Source organism: Nyctereutes procyonoides, unplaced genomic scaffold (genome assembly GCF_905146905.1).
Source record: "Nyctereutes procyonoides isolate TBG_1078 unplaced genomic scaffold, NYPRO_anot_genome, whole genome shotgun sequence".
In the NCBI taxonomy this organism is placed as follows: Eukaryota; Metazoa; Chordata; class Mammalia; order Carnivora; family Canidae; genus Nyctereutes; species Nyctereutes procyonoides.
Genome location: NW_026575146.1, coordinates 38,317,471 through 38,331,916, shown reverse-complemented (window position 1 = coordinate 38,331,916; position 14,446 = coordinate 38,317,471). Strand labels below are relative to the sequence as shown.

General features: G+C 39.5%; 1 protein-coding gene across 6 annotated transcripts in view; it reads left to right on the top strand.

Annotated features, from left to right (window-relative positions):
- The first annotated feature begins 4,481 nt into the window (after positions 1-4,481).
- AOPEP (aminopeptidase O (putative)) overlaps positions 4,482-14,446 on the top strand; it is a 335,041-nt gene continuing 325,076 nt past the window's right edge. For 2 of the 6 annotated variants that reach the window (XM_055310042.1, XM_055310043.1), the window contains exon 1: positions 4,511-4,558. The gene's annotated coding sequence lies outside the window, so the exon portion shown is untranslated. Of the gene's footprint in view, positions 4,559-14,446 lie in introns of all 6 variants that reach the window. The other 4 variants (XR_008662506.1, XR_008662505.1, XM_055310035.1 and 1 more) reach the window with 3 other exon arrangements.

Here is a 14,446-nt window from a genome sequence, read left to right as displayed (position 1 = left end):
CAAGACTTTTTAATTTTTCAGATTTAAACTAAAGCATCTCTTCTGTAGGAAAGATGGCACTTAAATAATTATATTTTTAATTGTTGTGCAAAAAGTCTTCACAGAAAACACACCATATTTGATTTAAGCCAGAGTCAAATCCTAGAAATCTATTCCCTTAAAAAAAGAACTTTTTTCATAATAATTTGCTTTGTAAAATGTAACTTATCTTACATAACCATGAGAAATAGGTGGAAAGAAAAAAAGACAAAGGAAGAGGATCTTTATCCTTATGAGTAACAAACATAACAATATAAAGCATCAGCTAAAGTATGATCATGATTGGTAATGTATGAATAACTCAGAAAAACAAGATGGGGATCCCTGGTGGCGCAGTGGTTTGGCGCCTGCCTTTGGCCCAGGGCGCGATCCTGGAGACCCAGGATCGAATCCCACATCAGGCTCCCAGTGCATGGAGCCTGCTTCTCCCTCTGCCTATGTCTCTGCCTCTCTCTCTCTCTCTCTCTCTCTCTCTCTCTCTCTGTGACTATCATAAATAAATAAAAATTAAAAAAAAAGAAAAACAAGATAGCTCTTACCAAGCGTTTGTTGTTTTTGCTCTAGTTGTTGGCTAACTGCCATTTACAGAGTTTCAAGTGCATACTTTTCTAGTTTTCCAAGTTCTTTTACCCATTTATCATCAAAATGAGAAAATCCTTGCATGTAAACTAACATTTAATAACGGTTAATATCAGAAGTCGCCAAATACCCTCAACTTCAAATCCAGGTTTTAAAGTTCTACTTGAAATCTTTAAAATATGATATTAAATTCTTTAAAATAAGAAAAAGGCAAAATTCATTATGCCAATGAAATGCCACATTTGATTTTATATTATAAACTGGTTCTTGTTTTTCCATTTTACTAAAATTATTTTCACTAGAGTCAGTTCCAGTTTTTCTACATGTAAACTTTACACGGAAGTTATACTTCAGTATTATTTTTTTCATGAATTATTATAGCCATTAGAGATTCTGATATTATGAGCTTTCTTTTGTGGTTAATTAACCAAGACCAGTTTTTTTTTTCTGCATGAACGTTTTATGTTTTATTTTGTAAGTAAATTTGACTTTCCCATCAACTTTTCATAAATGACAAATTTTACCACGTCTGTTTTTCTCAATTTTTCCAGTTTTCAATGTTACCAATGGGTAGTTCTTTTTCATTTTTTAGTCTATAGCAAAACTGTGTCTAGTTTTAGCCATTGCTAATTTCATTTTGTACTGATTATTTTTATCAAGTTCAGTTTTTCCTGTTAATCTTAGTTATAATATCCTCGATATTAAAACAGCCAGGCAAAAAAAAAACCTCCAAAAATTTTAGATAGTGATTGTGATACGTTTGGTGGCTTTATTTATTTACTTTTAAAGATTTTATTTATTTATTCACAAGAGACAGAGAGAGAGAAAGGCAGAAACATAGGCAGAGGGAAAAGCAGGCTCCATGCAGGGAGCCCAATGCAGGATTCAATCCTGGGACTCCAGGATCATGCCCTGGGCTGAAGGCAGACGCTCAACCGCTGAGCCACCCAGGCATCCCATGTTTGGTGGCTTTAGAAAATAGAATTTTACAAATGGAACAGATCTTAGAAATCAAATCAATGAGTTCAATCCTCTCATTTTACAAATGAAAAAACTGAGGTGCAGGAAGGTCATGTGACTTTCCCCAAGAGAGATACAAAAGCTTCATCAAAGGCAGTGGTTAGTTATGAATGGAGGTGATGGCAAATGTGATAAATATTGAGGAGAGCAAGGACATGTTTAGTTCGACTGTGGAATAAGGGAGAAAGAGATGAGCCTGGGATCATTTTGTATTTCGGGCTTGGGTGACCAGGTGGATCTTGATAACTGAGACAGAATAACTGAGTTGTTAGGATTGAGGGTAGGGGCAGATGATGAATTCAATTTATTTATTTAAATTCAATTTAATTAATAAATACTGTATTATTAGCTTCAGACATAGAATTCAGTGATTTGTTAGTTGTATATAACACCTGGTGCTCATTACATAACAGTCCCTTCTTAATGTCCATCACTCAATTACCCCATTCCCCCACTCCCCTTCCCTCCAGGAGCCTTCAGTTTGTTCCCTATAGTTAAGAGTCTCTGATGAACTCAGTTTTAAATGCCAAGTTTGAGATGCCAACTGGACATCTAGGTGAAGTTTGAATATTTTAATTAGGAAATTTTAAAAAGGTTTGAGTGGAGAGACAGACTTGAGAGTTATCAAACTTATTGGTGGTAGTCCCACAAGAGTAGACAAAGTCAGCACACTGGGAAAATATCCACCAAGGAGGCAAACTTGTGGCCTACAGATATGTTTTGTTTGGTGCAAAATAAGAGTCTAATAAAGTTCAAATTAGTGACCATTATTTAAAATTTAAGAAATTTTATGTATCCGTATATTGATATATCTTTTAAAATGAGAGGATCTGATATCACCAAGGCAGCACTCTTGGTTGGAAAGAACCATCTAGAGCTGAGTAGGGACCATCAACTCCAGTTCTCCATAGTCTCTAATCATGAACTTCACTCCTTTGTGTTCACTGCCTGAATGCTTTTGGGTTTCTAGCTGGATGTAGCATATGAAGATCAAGGGGGAAAGAGGTAAGGAAAGGGAAAAGAACTCTTGGATAGAAATTGGGAGGAAATGGTCAAAGAAGTAAGAAGGGAAGCAAGAGGGCTTGGTAACAAGGAAGCAAAAGGGGATCCCTGAGTGGCTCAGCGGTTTGGCGCTTGCCTTTGGCCTAGGGCGCGATCCTGGAGTCCCGGGAGTCCCAGGATCTAGTCCCGCGTCGGGCTCCCGGCATGGAGCCTGCTTCTCCCTCCTCCTGTGTCTCTACCTCTCTCTCTCTGTCTCTGTCTCTGTCTCTCTCTCTCTCTCATAAATAAATAAATAAATCTTGAAAACAAAGACGCAAAGGAATCAGGGTTGAAAGAAGGAGAAGCAAATCTGGCAAAGCATTAGAAATTGTTTCATCGGGGATCCTTGGGTGGCTCAGCGGTTTGGCGCCTGCCTTTGGCCCGGGACGCAATCATGGGGTCCCAGGATCGAGTCCTGCGTCGGCTCCCGGCATGGAGCCTGCTTCTTCCTCCTCCTGTGTCTCTGCCTCTCTCTCTCTATGTCTATCATAAATAAATAAATAAATAAATCTTAAAAAAAAAAAGAAATTGTTTCATCTGTATTATCTGGCTTTTTGCTGAGGCCCAAAATTTAGGAGTAATTTTTGAGACTTCTCTCTTCCTTTATTGCCTTATGTAATCCATCTCCAAGTCTGTCAACTCTAGCTCCAAATTACTCCTTAAATTTGCTCATTTCTATCATTTCTTTTTTTGTTTTGTTTTTTTTGTTTTTTAGATTCTATTTATTCATGAGAGACACACAGAGAGAGGTGGAAACATAGGAAAAGGGAGAAACAGGCTCCCCTCAAGAAGCCTGATGTCGGACTTGATCCTAGGACACTGGGATGACAACCTGAGCTAAAGGCAGACACTCAACCACTGAACCACCCAGGTGCCCCCTTCTCCATCATTACACCATCAGTGCAAAAGCAACTCTCTGCATTCTTTCCTGCTTCCCAATAAATAGTTCATTGTACACACAGCATCTAGGGTGGTTTTATAAAACCGGATCCTGTCACTCGCATGTCTAAAACTCTTCACTGGCTACCCTGTGTTCAAACAAAACCCATGCCATTGATGATGACCCAGAAAGGCTCTACAAGGTCGGGACTCCACTTGCCTTGCTGATCTCATTTTCTGCTCTTTCCCCAGCCTCCTTTCTTTTATCAAGGACACCGCATTTTATCCCTTCCCCACAGCTTTTGAACATATCCATCCTTCTCTTGGTTGTTCTTCCTCCAGATCTTGACAGAGCTGACTTCTCAGTTCAACAGGCCTCTTCATAGTTACTTCCTTAACATCTCAAACTAATGGGGCGCCCTCCTCCCTTTGGTTTCTGAGCAACGTTTTTCCTTCCATACACTTCTGATCTTTACCAATGCATATAGATTTGTTGAGTTGTTATTCAATGTTTACTTTCTGAACTAGCTAGTAATCTCCAGAGGATTACTGTTTTGTTCACTGCTGTACCCCCTAGATTCTCTTAACACTGCTTGTCAGGCACATAATAGGACTTTAATGAATTGCGGTGCAATGAATATGTACACTACAGTCATAGATCAGGGACAGCGTAAAAGAAGGGATAAAAAGTGCATTGTTGTAACTCACTTTTTTCCTTAAGTGCCTGTAAGAGTTTGCAGTTAGAATTAACCGGGTAAGAGGGTAAACCCTACCTCCCTGAAGCCAAGCTGTCCTTACAAGCCCTCGCTCGCCCGTTGCAGCTCCGCGCTTGCGCAGGCCCCGCCCCCACACCGCGACTCCGCCCCGCTCTGCCGGAGGGGGCGGGCCGGATCCCCTGCAGCTGGGGCGCGCTTGGATGACGTCACGAGGCGCGGCCCGGTAGCCCGTGGTAACCCAAAGTCTGCGGAAGTGGAGACTCGTGGGCAGGCGGCTAAGACAGGTAACCTGTGCGCTCCCTGGTGGGTCCGTGCCTCCCTCTTCTCCCGCGCCGCGATGGCCAGCCGGAGTCCGTTTGAAGGCGACGGGGAACCCTCCTCAATCCTCATCTTCCGTCGGTGGGGTCCCCATTCCCTGTCAGTCCTCCCAGACTCCTGAGGCTGAACCTGTCCTGGGGACTCGGGCTGAGCGGCCACTTCTCTCCGCCTCGCTCTCGGGGTGCCGTCGGGCGCCGACCTCCCCCTCCCCGTGTCACAGACCATTCTTCAGCCTGCATTCGCCTCCTTCTTGCTCTCTGGTCTCCAGGCCCACTGCGCCCGCCCCTCTCCGCTCCTAGCCCCACAAGACGGGCCTCCAGTCCTGTTTAAGGAGATACAGTTTGTGATTCTCTTAATTTCCACTTGCAGTGAAACCCGTCTTCTCCCCCCCACCGCCCCTTCCCACTGCCCACCCTTAGGATCCTTACTGAAAGCACCAGACTTTGAGTTTTAGGGTCCCTCAAGAGCATTCGCTCTGGTAGTCAGAGTTTTGCTCCTTAACGCATATGTATTTGTTGAGTAAGGAAGTGGTTTAGTAATGTGAAAACCTATTGTGATAATAAATGATCCACATGGGATCCAATCAGCTGTTTAGATGGATGGGACTCTTACAGCATTTCATTGAAATGTTCCTTGTTCCTGGCTTTCTTTTTGGTTTTCAAGCAGTGGTAACAAATGCCTTTACAAAGTTAGACGTCGAAATAAATAAGCAGCAGAACCCCAATAGGAATGTTCAGACAGCAAAAAATAATAAGAATTCAACTTGTTGATAGAGAATATGGGTTTTTACAAAACCAACAAAGATATGAACTCTTTGATCTGTTGATGGTTTGGTTTTGTATTTCTTTGTACTTTATGTTCCATTTTTGAATAGGGCATATCTTCATGTAATTTTGAGAAGCCTGACAACGACTTGCTTATTGGTAACATTAGATTCTTCTAATATTAGATTCTTCTAATATAGTAGAAGAATATTCTTCTCCTACTTAGAGTAGAATAAGATTAGGGAATACTAATCACTCATTGTTAGCCAGCTTTATCTCAGGGACCGTGTTCGACATTTTGCATGTGCTTGCTTTCTTTCTTTCTTTCTTTCTTTCTTTCTTTCTTTCTTTTTCTTTTTTTTTTTTTTTTTGCATGTGCTTTCTTCTTAGCTTACACAACAACCTTGTGAGTTTGGAAATATTGTCCTCAATTTACAGAGGAGGAAACTGAGGCTTAGGTATGTGAAGTTAACTTGCCAAAAACTCATAGTAACTAAATGGTGGAGCCAGGCTTTAAGTTCAGGTCTGTGGATGACTTCAAAACCTATGCCTTTTTGTTCTTTCTTTCTTTTTTTATAACTCTACTATAAATGATCAAGTTCTAGGCTTTTCACAATAGTAACACATAATTCTATGAGTTTATTCAGTCATCAATCTAAATGATTTGACACTTTGTAATATCTTTATTTTATATTATTATTTTTTAAAGATTTTATTTATTCATGAGAAACACAGAGAGAGAGAGGCAGAGATACAGGCAGAGGGAGAAGCAGGCTCTATGCAGGGAGCCCAACGTGGGACTTGATCCCGGGTCTCCAGGATCATACCCTGGGCTGAAGGCACTGCCAAACCGCTAAGCCACCGGGGCTCCCCTGTAATGTCTTTAGTATTAAGTTCTTACATAGCTGGGATTAAAACACCTAGAAAGCTTAATTTATGATCCTCCTACATACACACACACACACACACACACACACACACACACACAGACACACACACCATCCTTATCTTTAAGAATGAAATAAGAGACCAGCAAGATTGCTCAGTACAACCCTTTTAAGACCCCTCAGAGAATGTGTAATTCTGGATTGTTGAAAGTTTTATCCCTTTTGACATGAAACTCATATTGACTGTTTTGGATAGAAAAATTTTAAGTGCCCTAAGCAATTCCTTGCCTTCTTAAATACTAAGTATTTTAACCGTTTCTTATGAGTCGAAGCAGTCATTTTTAATATCCCTTACTGTCCTGTGTTGTGATAGAGTGATTTCCTCAGAGCTTTTATTATATTTGACCGCCCAAACTGGTTTGCTTTTTGAGTTTGCCTGTGCTTTTATATGTTCCATTGCTCAGTGTCATCACCAAAAGATAGTAAACCAGAGTGATTAAAAGCAGGTATTGGGGAACCACATTTCCGTTATTCAGGTCCTAGCTCTACCACTTACTAGCAACTCATTGAGCTCAAACAAGGTAGTTGACCCCTCTACTACTTCATTTGTAAAATGTAAATAATAACAATACTTTTCTCAGAAGATTGTTGTGAGGAATAAAGTGGGTTAGTGTCTGTAAAGAGCTTAGAGCAAATCAGACATATTGGAAGAGCCTTACAAGTGTTTGCTAATATTGTTAGTCTGGTTTTGGTCTTATGTATCATTTGTTGAATGATATTTGACAGATGGTATTTATGAGTTTACTGGAGAATTAAATTATCCTACCTAGAGTGCTTTAACCTTAGCCATTCTGGGAAAATGCTAATTTATTAAATTTACTTTTGTTGTGTCTTTGAAATGCAATATGCCTTTTGGTTGTGGTGTTTGGAGTGGAGACTTCAAATATTTCATGTTATGATTGTATCAAAATAATAGACTTTTAATTTCTGTTTTGAATTGGGGATATTTCAGTGGTTTAAATTATTGTTCACCAATATATGGGAACCCCCTCTACATTTGAATTGAACACCAGTTGATTTACATATCCATTTATGGTGCCCTGCACAGGTATACTGTTGCACTCATGTTATGATTCCATGTAGATAAATTCCTCCTTATAAAACTACCATTATGTACTGGCCACACAGAAAGGTAATCTCAGTGTAATCTTCTTTTTTTTCCTCTTCAACGTGCTAAAAAAAAAAAGGTGACTATCAGCAAAATGAAATACGGTTCCTTATTGAATTTGTGAAGTATGTACTCATCTCCAAGCATATGTTTTAAACCGAGTCCAACTAAGAGTTGATATTGACTGCTTTGGTGTCCATAGTTAGGAACTTGAAAATGAGTGATCTATTTTTAAAATTTTTAGTACCATTGAGACCAATGTTCATGTTGAAAATTCCTGTTGAGGGGATCCCTGGGTGGCTCAGCGGTTTGGCGCCTGCCTTCGGCCCAGGGTGTAATCCTGGGGTCCTGGGATCAAGTCCCACATCAGGCTTCCTGAATGGAGCTTGCTTCTCCTCTGTGTCTCTGCCTCTCTCTCTGTGTCTCTCATGAATAAATAAATAAAATCTTAAAAAAAATTCCTGTTGAAAATATAGGTTGTATTTTTAAAAGATACTTTGTGGTAAAATATTCATAATATAAAATTTACTATTTTAACCATTTTTAAGCATATGATTGATTGCATTAAGCACATTTCCAGTATTGGTTTAATTCTCGCCATTATTCATTTCCAGAATTTTTTTTATCATTCTAAACAGAAACTGCACCCATTAAAAAGTAATTCCCCAGCGTGCCTGGATGGGTTAGTTGGTTAAGCATCTGCCTTCTGCTCAGGCGATGATTCCACATTGGGCTCTCTGCTCACCATGGAGTCTGCTTCTCCCTCTTTCCTGCCGCTGCTCTTTCTCTCTCTAATAAATAAATAAAATCTTTTTTTTTTTTTTTTTTTTTTTTTTTTTTAAAGAGGATAAGATGGACCGTCTTTTAAAAAAAGGAATTCCGGGATCCCTGGGTGGCGCAGCGGTTTGGCGCCTGCCTTGGGCCCAGGGCGTGATCCTGGAGACCTGGGATCGAATCCCACGTCGGGTTCCCGGTGCATGGAGCCTGCTTCTCCCTCTGCCTTTGTCTCTGCCTCTCTCTCTCTCTCTCTGTGACTATCATAAATAAATAAAAATTAAAAAAAAAAAAGTAATTCCTCTCCTCCCCCACCCCAACTCCTGGTAACTTCTGTTATACTTTATGTTTCTCTGAATTTGCCTATTCTGGATGGAGTCGTGCACTATCCTTTTGAATCTGATTTAATTCACTTAGCATATTTTCAGGGTTCATCCTTGTTGTGGGAGAGTTCATCTGTGTAATAGCATCAGAATTTCATCCCTTTTTATAGCTGAATAATATTCCATTGTATGTATATAGCATTGCTATACTTTTGATGCATTTTGATTTATGCTTCTATATACTCATCTCATATGGTATGAGCTTGGTGATTTGATGTGTGAACTAGAGGATAAGGATGGAAAATAATGTTATTTAACAGTGAACAAATACCTGGTAACAGTGCTAAACTGGAGCTTGAGCCTGCATTGCAGTGTAATTGTTCTTCTTAGCTAGTATTTAGTCTCAATGCAGTAAGGTAAATAATAATTAGGATAACATTACCTAGTACTTCTATAGTGTTTACAGTATGCCAGGTATTATTCCAAGCACTTTACCTGTGAAATAGGTACTATCACTGTACTCTTTTACAGATGAAGAAATTAGGCACAGAGGACTTAAGTTAAATTATTAAAATTGCATGACTGGTAGGTGGTGAAATTGGAATTTGAACCCAGGGTGGGTGGCTCCAGAGTCCATTTTTTTTTTTTTGTGTTGACACTTGGCTTCGTATCAATTCTGCAATGTAAATTGTTTGCCTGCTACATTCTTCCTCTACCCTCTCTTTTTATACCATTTTAAAAATAGAACATTACTTCTGAGCTTAGTAGGCAATGGAAGAGCATCTTGAACCCAAATTGTCAAAAGGGTGACAGGTGCTTCTCATTTGGTTCGAGTGATAGCATTTGAATGGCATTCAAACTGCATTTTCACAGCTTAGTTCATATTGTCTTTTTCTGAGAGCCTGTCTGTGAAAAGCAGATCCTGAAACATTTTAAGATCTCATATTGCATGTATATCATGTTGGTGTTTGATTTTAGATATTGTACAATTCCCACACTATTTTTGTGTCGGTAAAAATGAGCTTTTTGTTTATAATGTTGTTACTGTCAGAATGGTTTATGGCACATTTTGCTGCTCATTACTCTGTATTGCTTGATTCCTGAAGAAATTATCTTGAGATAGCATTTTTAGATTCATAATCAATTTCACTATAATTTTTTCTTGGCTTTTTTTCTTTGCTCACATTTTATTTCTTTGACACTTGCAATTGAAGGTTTAGTTTTTGAAACTGGTGGATATTGGATATGCTTGATAGATTTTGGCAGCAAAGGAGAGATATCTCAGCCTATTTCTTTTGCACTGATATTTTGTGTGCGTAACAAGTATGGTGTATGTTTGGAGGTGTGAACTGTCTGAGTAATGTCTAGTAGAAATTGAACTATAGAATGAATGTTAAGGGTACAAAGGGCCCTTAGGTATTTTTCTTATACTCTTCACTCAGCAGTCAGGAATCTGACACCTGTGATGATTAAATGGTTTCCACATTCGAACAATCCATTTTTAAAAAAGATCCAATGTTCTATGTACTTTTGAATCATATCTCATTGTGTTTGTGTAGCATCTTTACTTGTAAGAGGAGACTCTCATTTTTTATTCATAGGTAATTATTCTTATAATAATATGTTCTAGATGAGAGACAATGCCCTGGATTAGATAGGTTGCTGAGAGAATGAACTGATATGATGGATCCAAGAGACACTTAGGTTAAATCAGTAGGATTTTGCAATTGTTTATATGTGGATGAGAGTAAGAAATCTAGGGTATTTGGGTAACTGAGTGGATGGTGATGTCATTCACTAGGAAAACTTAGAAGAGGTTGGGACTGGGCATATGGGTTCAAAGTGAGTAGAGCATGGATTGCATAGACATATAAGAATAATTGAAGCTAGAACTGGAGGATGCACCGTCTAGGAAAGGGGAGAAGGAAGCACCAAATTGGTAGGAAGAGATAGAAGAGAGTAGTATCCAAATACCAAAAGAAGATAGAAGTTTAAGGAGGGTATGGTCATGTGTGTTAATGGTCCAAAATTCAGAACTGGAAGAACCTCCTGAAGTTGATATATATAGGGAGTCATTTGCCTCCACTGTGGAGTCTTAGTGGCATGGGAGGGGTGTACGCAGTGGACTGGAAGGGAGATGGAGGGATGGGGTTAGGGAGTAAAGACAGTTCTTTTAAGGAATTTGGCTGTGCAGGGGAGACAGAAGAGTTGGAGAAAGATGTTGGAAATAGGGAAGGGTTTTTGTTCATTAGTGTTTTTTCGCCTAAGAAGAGATTGGAACAATCACTTATTGCTGAGGTGAAAAGGGCTGAGAAAGAGGAAGAAGTTGAGGGAAGGCATTTAGGGCATGGATGATTGATGATGACCTCTCCCAGGGGTCAGTGAGAGACAATAGCCAGAGCACAGGCAGTGCTGGGACTGGAAGGGCACTTATTCACCTTCCTGGGAGGGATGGCTTGGGGAAAGGTGGGGATAGATAAGAATACATTTATAGGATGGGGAAGGGATATGTGGAAGTTCTTGTCTGATGGCAGCAAAATTTCTTAAGGGAAGCAGGTAAATTTGCTGATACTGAGTGCTGATTTGGTGAGGTAAAGATTGAGGGGAGAGGTAGAAGCTTAGAATAGTCATGAAGGGGAAGAAGAGGAGTTGTGAGGGGACAACTAGAGAGAGACATGAAAGGTTGCCTGCCTGGTAATGCTGGGGGGGGGGTGCCTATTGAGGTTGGAATCTGTGAATATGTAGTGTCTGCCTTTTGCCTGGTCATGTGATATTTATTTAATAATTTATTCTTTTAGGGGATCCCTGGGTGGCTCAGCGGTTTGGTGCCTGCCTTTGGCCCAGGGCGCCATCCTGGAGTCCCGGGATGAGTCCCACGTCGGGCTCCCGGCATGGAGCCTGCTTCTCCCTCCTCCTGTGTCTCTGCTTCCCTCTCTCTCTATCACGAATAAATAAATAAATAAATCTTTAAAAATTTTTTTAAAAAATATTTTTTTTAGCTTTGGTTAAGTTCAGTACACTGAATTTAGAAGTAGAAAACTTGGGTGATTCAATTGGTTGAAAGTTAGGTTTTATAGAACTGGTATCAGAAGGATGAAAGAGCAGGGGGAAAATGGTTAAATGTTCTAAGAGTGATTGAAGAAATGAATGACGTTATCCAAAGAAGGCCACAGACCAGTGATTCCCAACTTAAGAAACATTTATAATTTTCCCTCATAGGGGCTGTCCTGTGTGCATGTACGGTGTTTAGCATCCTTGGCCCCTACCTACTAGATGCTGGTAGCTGATCCCTTCAGTTGTGACAATTAAAAATGTCTCCAGACATTGCCAGATGTCCTCTATGAGGCAAAATCATCCCCCAACTGGAACCTCTGCCTGAGAGCCAGAGGGAGCAGACGCATTGAAGATAATGGAAGAGTCAAGGACCTGGAGTTTCAATGTAGTAAGCGTTGGTGAGTAAGCAAGAGAAAGAGTAGGAAGAACGGGAGGGCACACTGTGATGTTAGATTATGGAAATGAAGTATTTCAGTGATGAAGCTGTTCCAAGTAATGAAAATATTAAGAATGGACCATTGGTTTGCTGAGTGGAGTGAAGGCAAAGGTTGTGGGCACTGAGTAGGTAATTTTGGGTGAGGGAAAATAGTCAGCCTGGAGCAGACTGGGAAGCAGCCGAGGAACAGCCTGAGTTTCTGAAATGAGAACAGAACTAGACTTTCTGGGTATTTGTTTCCTTACTCTATCCATTAAGTGTTTCTCAGCTCTTTTTCTGACATTATCAATTCCCTGACTTTGTACCTTCCTCCAGTAGTGTTTTAAAGTTATGGAATCTATCCAGCTTGGTTTTTGTAATATTTTTTAAGTGAGTTCTTTTTTGTTTCTTTTTCTATATTTTCTTTATATGATTTTGAGATCCTTTACCTCTAAATACATTACTTTTCAAAAGGCCCCGGTTCTGTGCTGTGTGACCTAATTTGATGGTATTTCTTTTGCATTTGGGCATCTCATGAAGTCTGCTCTCTTTGGCAGAAGTGTCAACATATCCTTAAATCTTAAAACCTTAGAGATGTTTTTTCCGTTGCCTTCCCCTGCCCCCATTGTCTTCTCTTTTGCTCCTTATTGTTTTTTATTTATTTATTTTAAATATTTTATTTATTTATTCATGAGAGACAGAGAGAGAGAGAGACAGAGACACAGGCAAGGAGAAGCAGGCTCCATGCAGGGAGCCTGATGTAGGACTTGATCCCAGCACTCCAGGATCACGCCCTGGGCCAAAGGCAGGCGCTGAACTGCTGAGCCACCCAGGGATCCCCATTGTTTCATATTTATTTTTAAACTGTAGTTTATATGTATGTACAGTGTTGATTGAGAAGTAATTACAGTGGATTCAGTAAGCCAGACCATAAACTACTTGTAGAATATGCCTTTAAATGCTTTTTCCGGGATGCCTGGGTGGCTCAATGGTTGAGCATCTGCCTTCGGCCTAGGGTGTGATCCTGGAGTACCAGGATCGAGTCCCACATCGGGCTCCCTGCATGGAGCCTGCTTCTCCCTCTGCCTGTGTCTCTGCCTCTCTCTACGTGTCTCTCATAAAAAAATAAATAAAATCTTTAAAAAATAAAAATAAAAAAATTCTTTTTCCTATATTTAATAAGTCCATACTTCAGTGGAATTTTTTTTTTTACTTTATTTAATGAGTTTAACTTGCATTATTCATCAAGAAAGAGTGGGCACTAACTCCCACCTCTTTTCACAAGGCATTGAAAAATATCTATAGATATAAGTTGATGTAGATTTTGTTATATCACAAGTGTCATCATTGCAAAATAGGAAGTAAGTAGGTGGCATCAGAAGCTTGGCATTTTTACTTGATTCTTATATGAATTATTTTTTGTGGATACTGATCTATTTGATCAATGTGTTATACTATATTTGATATAGACTAATAAGTAGCTCTATCAAGGAATATCTTATGATGGCTAAATCCCCTAACAGTGATTAACAGTGGTATTTTATGACCTTATTTCCATCCTTAAATATGAGGATTTCAAAGAAAAAGATTAATCCATTTCCTTATTAAAAAATGGTAACCAACTTTTCATACAGATTTGATTTTTTTTGGTGTGTGGAGCACCTAAAAAGAGAAATGGGTTGTTCTCTCCAAACTGCAAAGATGGACATTCATCCTAAATAGAAAAGCATGCCACACAGAAGTTGCACTTTAAGAAGCAGCACCATTACATCCTGTCCATTGCTCTCTAGTGGCAGATGACACTAAACAATGTGCTCAGTCTGTAACCACACTGAGCGCTTGGACAGATAGAAGATAATTCAGGGGAGCACATGTGTGCCCAAGGACTTTGACTATTGTTCATACCCAATCATTTTGATTCTGAACATGGCTTTAATGACTTTTCTAATAAAGAGAGTACTTTAGGTTCTGGAAATACCATGGTTATAGTGTATGTTGTGTTTAGTCATTTTCTTACAATGATTTAAGAAAGTAATATTTTTCACACTTCCTGGTAAATTGTTAATGGTATGCAATATTTGCAACATTTAATCAGTTTATGGCTAACACTTTTTTTTTTGGTGCAAAAAGGTGGTTTTATTTTTTTTAATTTTTTTAAATTTATTTTTATTGGTGTTCAATTTACCAACATACAGAATAACCCCCAGTGCCCATCACCCATTCATTCCCACCCCCCGCCCTCCTCCCCTTCTACTACCCCTAGTTCGTTTCTAGAGTTAGGAGTCTTTATGTTCTGTCTCCCTTTCTGATATTTCCCACATATTTCTTCTCCCTTCCCTTATATTCCCTTTCACTATTATTTATGTTCCCCAAATGAATGAGAACATACACTGTTTGTCCTTCTCTGATTGACTTACTTCACTCAGCATAATACCCTCCAGTTCCATCCACGTTGAAGCAAATGGTGGG